General features: G+C 38.8%; 1 non-coding gene across 1 annotated transcript; it reads left to right on the top strand.

Annotated features, from left to right (window-relative positions):
- The first annotated feature begins 2,778 nt into the window (after positions 1-2,778).
- On the top strand, positions 2,779-2,934 carry LOC130709702 (small nucleolar RNA snoR145). Its single transcript, XR_009010179.1, has one exon. It is a non-coding gene; the product is annotated as a small nucleolar RNA snoR145 (small nucleolar RNA).
- The last annotated feature ends 7,567 nt before the right edge of the window (positions 2,935-10,501 follow it).

Consider the following 10,501-nt stretch of genomic DNA (forward strand, 5'->3'; position numbering starts at 1 on the left):
CATCTAAATTTTGAGGAATGCTTGACACTATTATTTGTTGAAACTAATGTGATTAAGAGTAGGGTGGATGTGATTTATGATGATTGATTGAATAGCTTTTTTTTTGTTACAAGAGAAAATGATTATGAGAATAGCTTAATTTAGTTTTTATGCCCAAAAGTATTTATTACTTAAATGTTACTAATTTTTAAATTTATTTGGGAAGTGTAAGCCAAGTTTATAAATTTTTAGGTGTTGACGGGTTGCTATTGCACTTTGAAATGGGAGGATATGATACCCTTCACTTCATTTTATAAAATAAAAAAAAGATAAGATTGTAAATTGTAAAAGTTTATTATGTAAGCAAACATGATCAATCAAGAAAAATATATGAAATTCCTTTATTTTTAGATGGGTATTAGAGAAATTGCTTGAATATATTTTCTTTTGGTACATCGGAAAGATAAACTGCACTCTCTAGGGATTGATCTCTAGATCTCTCCTTCCCAACTCATATGTCTCATAAAATCTTAACACTTGAGCTATCATTCATGGACATGCAATGATAATGGTTTTTGTGTCGTGCGTTTCTTAGCGGATGAAGAGAAGATGGTTTATGGTTCCTTAGGTTTCAAGGATGTCGAACGAGGCTTTATTTCTTGAAATTTTACCATTTGGTCGAAGCCATGAAGATGAAATGTCAATTAAATATATGGGGTGCATGTTGAAGGTTGGGGTAATGCTGCTCATCCAGCTTTTAAAGATTGAAAGGAATATGGAAAGAATTTGGGGGTATTTAACGAGTATGTCGTTTTGGTTCCTAGCATCTTGGTGAGGGATATATGGGAAGGGGAGGAGATTAAGATGGTCTGAATTTGTTTATAGGAAGTTGTTTCAAGAACTGGCCAAGGGTTGTGGGATTAGGAATGCGCTGTAACGTCGCTGGTGGCGCTTCAGATGCGGTTTATGCAGTCTTGGAGGGGACCTCCAAGTGGTATTTGTGGTCGTCCTTTTGAGATTTCACTGCAGGGTGTGTTCTCTATGTTGTTTTCGTCCTTAAGTCATGGCATGGATTTTAAGAGTTTGTTCACTTCTAATAGAAGTCCATTCTTAGATCATTATTTTTGTCTAATATCTAGCTTGTCGTGCTTGACTTTTGGGTAATGTTGCGTTTGATGGCCAAGATGAAGAAGTTATAGCCGGGTCGGTGAGACAAATGTTGGAGCATTGTCGTAGGAAGTTTAGATGATTGTCCTGGTGTTGGTTGTTTCATTTCTTCCTGAGGGCATCCCAAGTGGTCAAGCTGCACTTCTCCTTCAAGCCTACGATTTTGTAAATTATAAAATACCTAGCAACCTTGCTCATAAATTTACCATAAAAAATAAAAAATACCCAACAAAAACAGACCAAAAATTTATTCTTTGAGGATTTATCAGTAGAGCTATGCTATTTGGTACGAGCAATTTAGTGCACGAGAGCGACGACAGCATATTTGTTACTCTAGGTTACTGTGTATTTCCAAAAAATATCCTTATCATAATTCCATTATTTCAGAAATAGCCCAGCCATCATCTCCTCCCACCTCACCACACAGAGACGTGACGCTCCATCTCCAACCTGTTTACATCCATTAGAGCCACCAAAACAGCGAAGCTATTCTTGTCATCGATCAGTTATTCCTCTCCACTTTCACACCGCAAGCCACCACTGCCGGAAACCACCGCGGAATACACCGTCTTTTCAGATCCTTACAGATCTGGAGCCTTTCTACCGTATCCCAAAAAAGTCTTGCGCCGCCTCCCCCAACTACCACTCCTGCGCCGCACATGGTGGCTTCGCCTAGGCTACCATGTTTGAACAACGCACACATTTAGATCTCTTAGTTGGAGTTAGTCTTGAACAGATGTGATTCTTGAAGTGTTTTGATGAGGGAATAGAAAATGGAAGAACATTTTGGTGGGGTGAGGATCTAAATCTTTGTAACTTAACATTGTTTCTCTATTTGGGACTGCCCGGTGTTTTATTTTTCTTTTAAAAAGTGTGATTTTTAATTTCTGAAAAGAAACACTCGTGCCAGGTCGTGCATCACTGTCTCGTGCACTTCAACATTTTCCTTATCAATAACTTATTTGACGCTTACCTTTTCGATGACAAAATTGATAATTCACCCTAATTTTAATTTTAATGGACTGCCCTATTTTCAAGTTCTGTGCGGGCTGAGCAACCCGGCCCACTTGCATATACCCAGCCGTAGCCTCTAACAAGAGGACAAGACAATATTTCAGGGTTAAGACCAGAACACTCTATATAAACGATGTTGCTGCATCTTCATCTCCACCAGTTTCTGCTGATTTTGTTTTTAGGGTTTAGGCCGCCGCTAGCTGTTTTCTAGTGTTCACTCAAAATCTCTCCAATTCGTTTCGTTAATCTAACAAAACTCAGAATCCATATACGATGCGATGAAGAGAAAAATGGAATAACATCGATTGCGGTTCACTCTGCAACATGATCCCTTTTACCATTCTGTTCGTATTCACTGAGCATCATCTCGATCTACATCCTTTTTCACAATGCTTTTTTCTGTTTCGTATTCATTATTTCGATCTTAAAATCGAACCCGAGGTTCCTATGGAGGAGACGCATAAATCAGTGCGTTTTTTATTCAAGTTTGCCTCGGGAGATTCAATCGAATCGAGATCTAAAAAGCGACCAAGTGTTCATCACGTAGCTTGGTTCAAATCTGGATTTTGATTTCGTACATTTTTAATTCGTGTTAAAATGAAGTAGAACTAGTTTTCAATGCGAAGATCCCAGCAGGGGGGTGAGTTACTCTTATTGTTGAGGCCCCTCTAACTATGAATTGAATTTCAATTCCCTTCGCAGATTTATTTGCCGAATCGTAGGATGCCCAAATTTCTTCATTTTGGTGCATCTTGAACCCTCGGCTATATTCTAAATCAAAACCTTTCAAACTGGTTTTATGATTCACTTGATTTTTCAGATAACCTAAAGAGTGGAGATTATATTCCCTTAAAATGATAATTTTATTCTAATTATATGAACATTTAAGGTGTTTTTGGTTCATAGCAGGGAGGAGAAAATAACTATTTTTTTTATCCAACTCAAACATGAATAAAACAATGCAGCACATAAACAATAAGATGAACTATGAAGATGGCATAGTTTAAACAATAGTCAACCAGGAAATGTTAATGAAGAAAATGTAAAATCAACAAAGATTGAGCGCAAGGAGAGACCGAGGATGAAGAATGATAAAGTAAAGGGTTAAGCATCATAGTTCCTGTTTTTGTGTCGTTGTCTGATTTAGGTTCCTTGCCGGAAGAATTATACGTTTGGAGCTGGGCTTCGGCGAGTGATGATTTGGATCGCTGACGGTGTTAATGAGTCTGATATGAAATTAAAAAATTAATTAAAAACTAACACATCAGGAATTTAAATTAAATTAACAAATATAAAAGAAATTGACACTTATCTTTCACTAATAAAAAATAAAAATAAACAATTTAAGTTATTTTCTTCTCTTTCAAAAAAAAAATTTCATCTTCTGCTTTCATCTTTCATGAACCCTAATTCTCCATCTTTCTTCCCATAGCCCCCAACCATCTTCTCCCCTTAATCCTTTAGCCGCCACCCTTCCTCTCCCTTCACCTTCAAAAACCTTTTCTTCTTCCTTCTTCCTGAACCCATCATCTCTCTCTCTAAAACCAAACAAAAGCCATCACCACCGTCGGCCAAACCATCAAGAGCGGAACCACCCCATGGCAACCTTAAAAGCTCGAAACAAAGCCATGGTTTGATCCGTGTTCACTTAGTCTCGATCTTGCTCGATTTGGGTTCGGGTACGACTGGGATCTTCTGTTTTTGTTCCCTTCTTTCTTCTTCTTAACTGATGGAAGCACGGTGGTGGTGGTGATAGACTTTGTTGACGGTGACGAGAAAGCTTGAGGGGAGGACTTCGATCTATTCCTGAGACAGGACGGTGGAAACAGTGGCATCGATCTGTTCTTGAGGTTTGGGTTGTTTGTATATTGGGGATTAGGGTTATTTGATTTTTATGTACTGGGAATTGTTGAATCGTGTTGTTCCTTCTTCCTCATCCTGTGTTAGGGATTGCAAAGCTGTAACTTCTCCCCTTTGGGCCTGCCATAATTGTTTTCCTAATTCGATTCAAGTGTTAGAGAGATGAGTATTCAAGTGTAAAAGAATTTCTTTACTTTTATACTTATTCCGTGATTGAATTCATTTAGTTTCTTAAAGGTATTCATCAATTTTGATTGTTTTCATGTGACTGTTGATAAATTGGGTATTATGCTTGCTTTGTAGAGCCATTTTAGATTTTACCCATGTGCATTGTTGTTCTTATCATGTCTTTTTCTGGTTTTTTTTTTTGGATTTTGGGGGTTTTATTTTGTGGTCTGGTTGTTGTTTTGGAAAAAATTAATTTATGGGTAGATTTTCTGGGTTTGGGGGTAGGTTGATCTTGATTTTCATGTTTCTGGTTTAGTTATTTATTGAAGAATGTGAGGAAGATGATTTATTTTTCTGGGTTCAAGTTTGATTGAGGCAAAAAAAAATTTCTGGGTTGAGATCATGAAGGAAGAACATTTATTTATTTATTTATTTATTTATTTATTTTTGATAGACAATAAGAATTATATTGAATAGAAGTACAAGGGGTACTTCAACCCAATACAAAAAGAAAGAAAAAGATAAAAGATACTACCAATTAGAAAAAAACAAAGACCTTAAAGATGACGAAACTACCCCACCTAATACTCCTTGAAAATAGACTTAACAAAACAAGCCTCATTGAAACCTTACTAGGGTAAAACCCCCTTGGGAAAACCTAGCAAGGAAAAAGAGTACCAATTTTGAAAAGTCAAGATGATATTTCAAGGAAGTTTACAAAGAATTCTAATAACCATCCCCGACTCAGCGGCCAAGCCTCGCATCCAATTCAGATCCCACTGCAAAATTCGATGGATCACCATGCTGTAACCTCAAAGAACCCTTCAATATTCTAGCATATGAGTATAACTCCTGAAAGCCTTCATCTCTTGTAATCACCAATGCCATAATGAAAAAAAAAAATAGTGTTAGCACTCCCAGCATAAGTTCACGGCCATACACAAGACAAGATGATAATCACCCCAGCTAGAAGATAGGAGGATCATCTCACAAGCCAGCTTTCCTGACATCATAGCAACAGGTCCCAAATTCCATGAAGCCACAAAAATTCAAGTGATATGTCCCCAATTCCAATTATCTCACATCCATCTCAAAAAATCAGCAGCACCATAACTTAATATTACACTCATCAATGTGATACCACATAGCAATCTAAATAAAAGAAACAACAGCACCTTGACTTGAGTTACGTAATTCACATCAGAGCCTTGATTCATTAATGCAACTTCTGAATACTTACCCCCTAACCAAACCTTGTGCTGAACCAGCTCACAATTTATTCTACTTCCACTATTTCCTTGTAAATAAAGTTGTTCCATCAAACTTGTTGCAGACATTCTCCTGGGTTGGAAATCCATTCGAATAATGAGCTTCGGAACTCCTTCCATTTTGCAGACAACCAGCACCAAGAACGACGCTGAATCAAATCATAGACTACATCTCTGTCAACTGGCTCACCCCTAAAAATAACATTGTTTCGATGACACCACAAACACCACACAACTACGCACCACACAGCAACAAAACCTGCCCTCTGTTTTAGATTACAGAAGCCTCTAACATGCTGATTAAAATGCGATCTCCAATCCTCAGGCAAAACATATTCAAATCCAAACCAGCTATAACAAGAACACCAAACAGAATATGAAAAACGGCAAGTAAAGAATAAATGATTCGAACCTTCCTCTTCCTCTTCACAAAAGGGACACTGCGACGTTGCACCACCAGGCAAGATACCCCTTTTCCTTAGATTGTCCTTAGTCTGTACCCTGTTCCAGAACACCCTCCAAATAAAAGCTTTAGCATTAGAAGGGATAGGAAGGCGCCAAAGCAAGCTGAAAGCTGGATTTGACTCAGAATACTCCCATCTTCTCTGCCAATCATAAGCGGATTTCACAGAGTAATTATCCTCCCCATTTACAGACCACACCCATTTATCTGGACTATTCTTTCTGAGTGAAAATTGGTTCAGTTCTACAAAAAGATTATGAAACAGCAGTTCGTCATCATGTTGCAATTCGCGAGACCAAATGAGAGACCAAGTCCAACTATCTTCCTCCCATCTTCCCATATCGGCAACAAGGTGTTGAGGTTGAAGAGATAAGCTAAACAAACTTCCATACTTAGCTACCAGAGGGGTGTCGCCAAGCCAAGCATCATGCCAAAACCGAACTGAATTTCCTTCTCCAATGTTCTTCTTTAAGGCCTCGTCGAACCAGCAGTCATTCAAGGGCCGGCAGCAAGAGGAAATGATGTCCTTCCACCATGCTGAAGCTTTCCTTGGAACAGAGACAAATTCCCTCCTTTGTTGGAGATTATATTTTGAAAATAGCACTTTGCACCAGAGGCTTGTGTCCCTTCCGTCAACAGTCTCCACCTCCACTTCCCTAATAAAGCCTTATTGAAATGACCCCATTGTCTAATACCCAAGCCACCTTGATCCTTTGGTTTACAAACCGTTTCCCATTTTACCCAGGCCAGTTTCTTTTGCTCATCACAACCTCCCCAAAGGAAAGTTCGCATCACCTTATTGCAAGCTTTGACCACCCCTTGAGGCATTTTGAAGAATGAAAGAAAATACAAAGGAATGGAGGATAGAGTACTATTAATCAAGCAAATCCTACCACTAAAGGACAGATTCTTACTTCTCCATCGAGACAATCTGCACTTCAATTTAGCAACAACGGGCTCCCATAAATCTATACGACGAGGATTCCCCCCAATAGGGAGGCCTAAATAGCGGAAAGGGAAATCCATCAATTTACAATTCAGTATGTTCGCCAATACCTGTAGATCTCTGCCTTCAAACGCAACACCAGCCAACTTACTTTTATTAAAATTCACCTTTAAACCGGAAACCAACTCAAAACATCTCAGAATAGATTTCACTGTAAAAACATTCTTTCGAGATGCTTCCCCAATAAACAAAGTATCGTCTGCAAATTGGAGAATTGAAATTTCTGTTCCAGCACCTTTACCAAATTTGTATCCAGTGAACAGTTGTTGGGATACCGCTTGTCTGAGAAGGCCATTCAGTCCCTCGGCAACAATTAGAAATAAAAAAGGTGCCACCGGATCGCCTTGGCGTAAACCTTTCTCCATATTAAACTCTTCAGTAGGGCTTCCATTCACAATAACGGAAACCCTTGCAGATTCTAAACAACCTTGGATCCAAGAAATCCACTTCCCACAAAAATTCATTCTCATCATCATATAATAAAGAAAATCCCACCTTACTGAATCGTAGGCCTTTTCAAAATCTACCTTGAAAGCCATAGATTTAACCTTCCTACTACGAGCGTCATGAGCCCACTCATTTGCAATTAAGATACTGTCTAACAACCCCCTCCCTGGCAGAAATGCAAACTGACTGTCATCGATCACTTTATGCAACACCTGCTTGATTCTATTTGCAAGGATTTTTGAAATGATCTTGTAGGCACAACCAACTAATGAAATTGGTCTATACTCATTCAAACCAACCGGAGCATCATTCTTCGGAATTAAAGATATGAAGGAAGAGTTGCAACCCCTTGGCCACCTACCCTGGCGAAAGAAATCAGATACCATTCTGTGAACATCAGCCGAAAGAAGATGCCAAAAAGCTTTCACAAAACGAAAATTGAACCCATCCGGTCCGGGGCTCTTGTCGCTATCACATGCCCAAACTGCATCCTTAAGTTCCTCAGCACTTAATGCAGCAGTCAAAAACTTATTATCTTCCTCTGAAATTCGGCGAAATGGGACTCCATCCAGTTTCGGCGGCTCCCAATGATCACATCTAAACTTCTGCTCAAAAAAAGCTTTTATGCCTAGCTTTACAGTATTGGGCTCCTCCTCCCATCTCCCATCTAATTCAACCCCAACCAACTTACTGTTCTGTCGTCTGCGATTAACATAAGCGTGGAAAAATTTTGAATTCGAGTCTCCCTCCTGGATCCATTTACATCTGGACTTTTGATAAAGAATCGATTCACGAACCCGAGCCGCTTTCCACAAACCATCCTGTACTAATTTCCTTTGGGCTTGTTCATCTGCATTTAACCCATGTGATGCCATTTTATTATCCAAAACAACCAGCTCAGCCCCTAAGTCAGAGAACTTCCGATTATTGTCACCAAACACATCCCGATTCCAGCTTTTTAGACTTAACCTCAGACCTTTCAATTTTTCTTTCAATACAAAAGCTCCACAACCTGATACCTGCAAGGAAACCCATGATGTTTCTACGAACTGCCTGAACTTAGGATCTTGAAACCAGCAGTTAAGAACACGAAATGGTTTCGGGCCCCAATTAGCGATAATAGGCTTGAGTAGAATCGGGCAATGATCGGAAAAGTCCCTTTTCTGAACAAATTGTGCCATATTTGGCCATGCATCTGAGCAATCAGATGAGATTAAGAATCTGTCTAACCTGCTACAAGATTGGCCGTTTGGACGAAACCAAGTGAAACGCTGTCCTACAAGCGGAGGTTCTGAGAGTTGCAAGTTAGCAATAAAAGCATTAAAGTCATCTGTATCACGCCTACTAGAGGTTGAGCTACTCAGCAACCCCTTTCTTTCACTTGGATCCCTTGCCGCATTGAAATCACCGGCAATACAAAAGCGCAATTCTTGCGCAGATTCTATCCATTGTTCCACTTCAAACCATAACTGTCTCCTGCCAGCAGAATTACATGGCGCATAAATATTCATAATCACGCAAGACAAGTCTAAGGGTAAAAAAATTCCCCGTAAAGCTATATATCCCAAGCCTGCAGAGATATCTTGAACAACTAAATTGCTTTTCTTCCAAATACACAATAAACCTCCAGCTCTGTTAACAGCTGGTTTACTATACCAGTCGAAATCATCATCATCCCATAGTGCCCTGCATAGACTTAAATCTACATTAACCATCTTAGTTTCCTGTAAAAGCAGCACCTCCACTCTTTCCTTTTGAACAATACTCTTGATAGCTTTTAATTTTGCTTTGCTACCAAGACCCCTCGCATTGTAACTCAACACAATCATGGATTACCTGCTGAATCACCCCTCACACCATCCCTCACCTCAGGAGGAAAATTTTTCTCTGGATCATTCGTATTTCATAAGATTACTAGCACAGAATATAAACCTATCTAAGCTTTTATAATACTCATGAATTTTTGTGTGTTTATTTTGAGATTAATATTTCTGAAATGAGAAATTAAGGATTTTTTAATAATTAGTTAATTAGATTATAAAAGTGACATGTAATTTATTTTTTATTTTTTAATTAATTTTTTAATTCCATGTCAGCCTCATTAACACAGTCAGCGGTCCAAATCATCACTCGCCGGAGCTTCGGGCTCCGGCGAGGACTTGCTCCAAATGTTTTTCAAAGAAGAGGACCTTTTCCAATATTTTTTCCGACGAGGGACTTAGATCAGACGGCGACACAAAGACAGAGACCAATATATTGCTTAACCCTAAAGTAAAAAGGTTTGTGTTTTTGAATTTTAAGAAGGGTATTTTAGTCCAATAAATTGTTTTCCTTTATATTACCCCTAATTTGCAGGGTTTTGGCCCTCTTCATTCCCCTCTTATTCCCTCCTAAAAATTCAACCAAAAAACTTAGTTAATAAAAACCCCTCCCCCCTATCCCTTGACAACCAAACAAATAAATAAACATGATATTGATGGAGGGTGGCCACTAGGGTGGGCTGATTTTTTAGTGGTCCATCGATGGACCACCTATTTTCACCGGGATTCACAGGTTACTCGGTTGAGTGACAGTTTTGTTGTTTTTGGAAATAAGCACCAGTTTGTAAATAACGTAAACTGGAGCCTATCATTGCAATTCCTTCAGCAAAAGAAAATAAGCCGAACCCAATACCCCAAAACAAGGTATTTTCTCCAGATCTATCATTTCGTCGATCTCTCCTTTCGTCTTTGCCCTTGGTCTCGCGTGCTTCAAAGTTGTTGTTCTAAGAGGTCTTGTAAACTCTTTCACGATCTTCATTTGTGAGAGTAGAAGTTGGTGAACTTGGTGTTGAAGCTGGTCATTGTAAGACTCCCTCTGACGAAAGCGGTGAGTCCATGAAATCTAAATTTATTTATTTAATCCTAGTTTCTGTATGTTATCGTGTTCATCACTGGGTTAAATAGGGTTAAAATGTTCTGCATTAATTGTGTGTTGTGTGTGACCTTAAATGCGTCTGATTTGAAAGGGTAAAGAGACATTTAATCGTGTTCTTAATTAGGGTGGGTTTAAATTGAAGTCATTAATTTGGGTGATAAATTTGGGGATTATTTGTGTCTGATTTTGAAAGGGTAAAGACATGATTTTGGG

The sequence above is a fragment of the Lotus japonicus genome, chromosome 3, assembly GCF_012489685.1.
Source record: "Lotus japonicus ecotype B-129 chromosome 3, LjGifu_v1.2".
NCBI lineage: Eukaryota > Viridiplantae > Streptophyta > Magnoliopsida > Fabales > Fabaceae > Lotus > Lotus japonicus.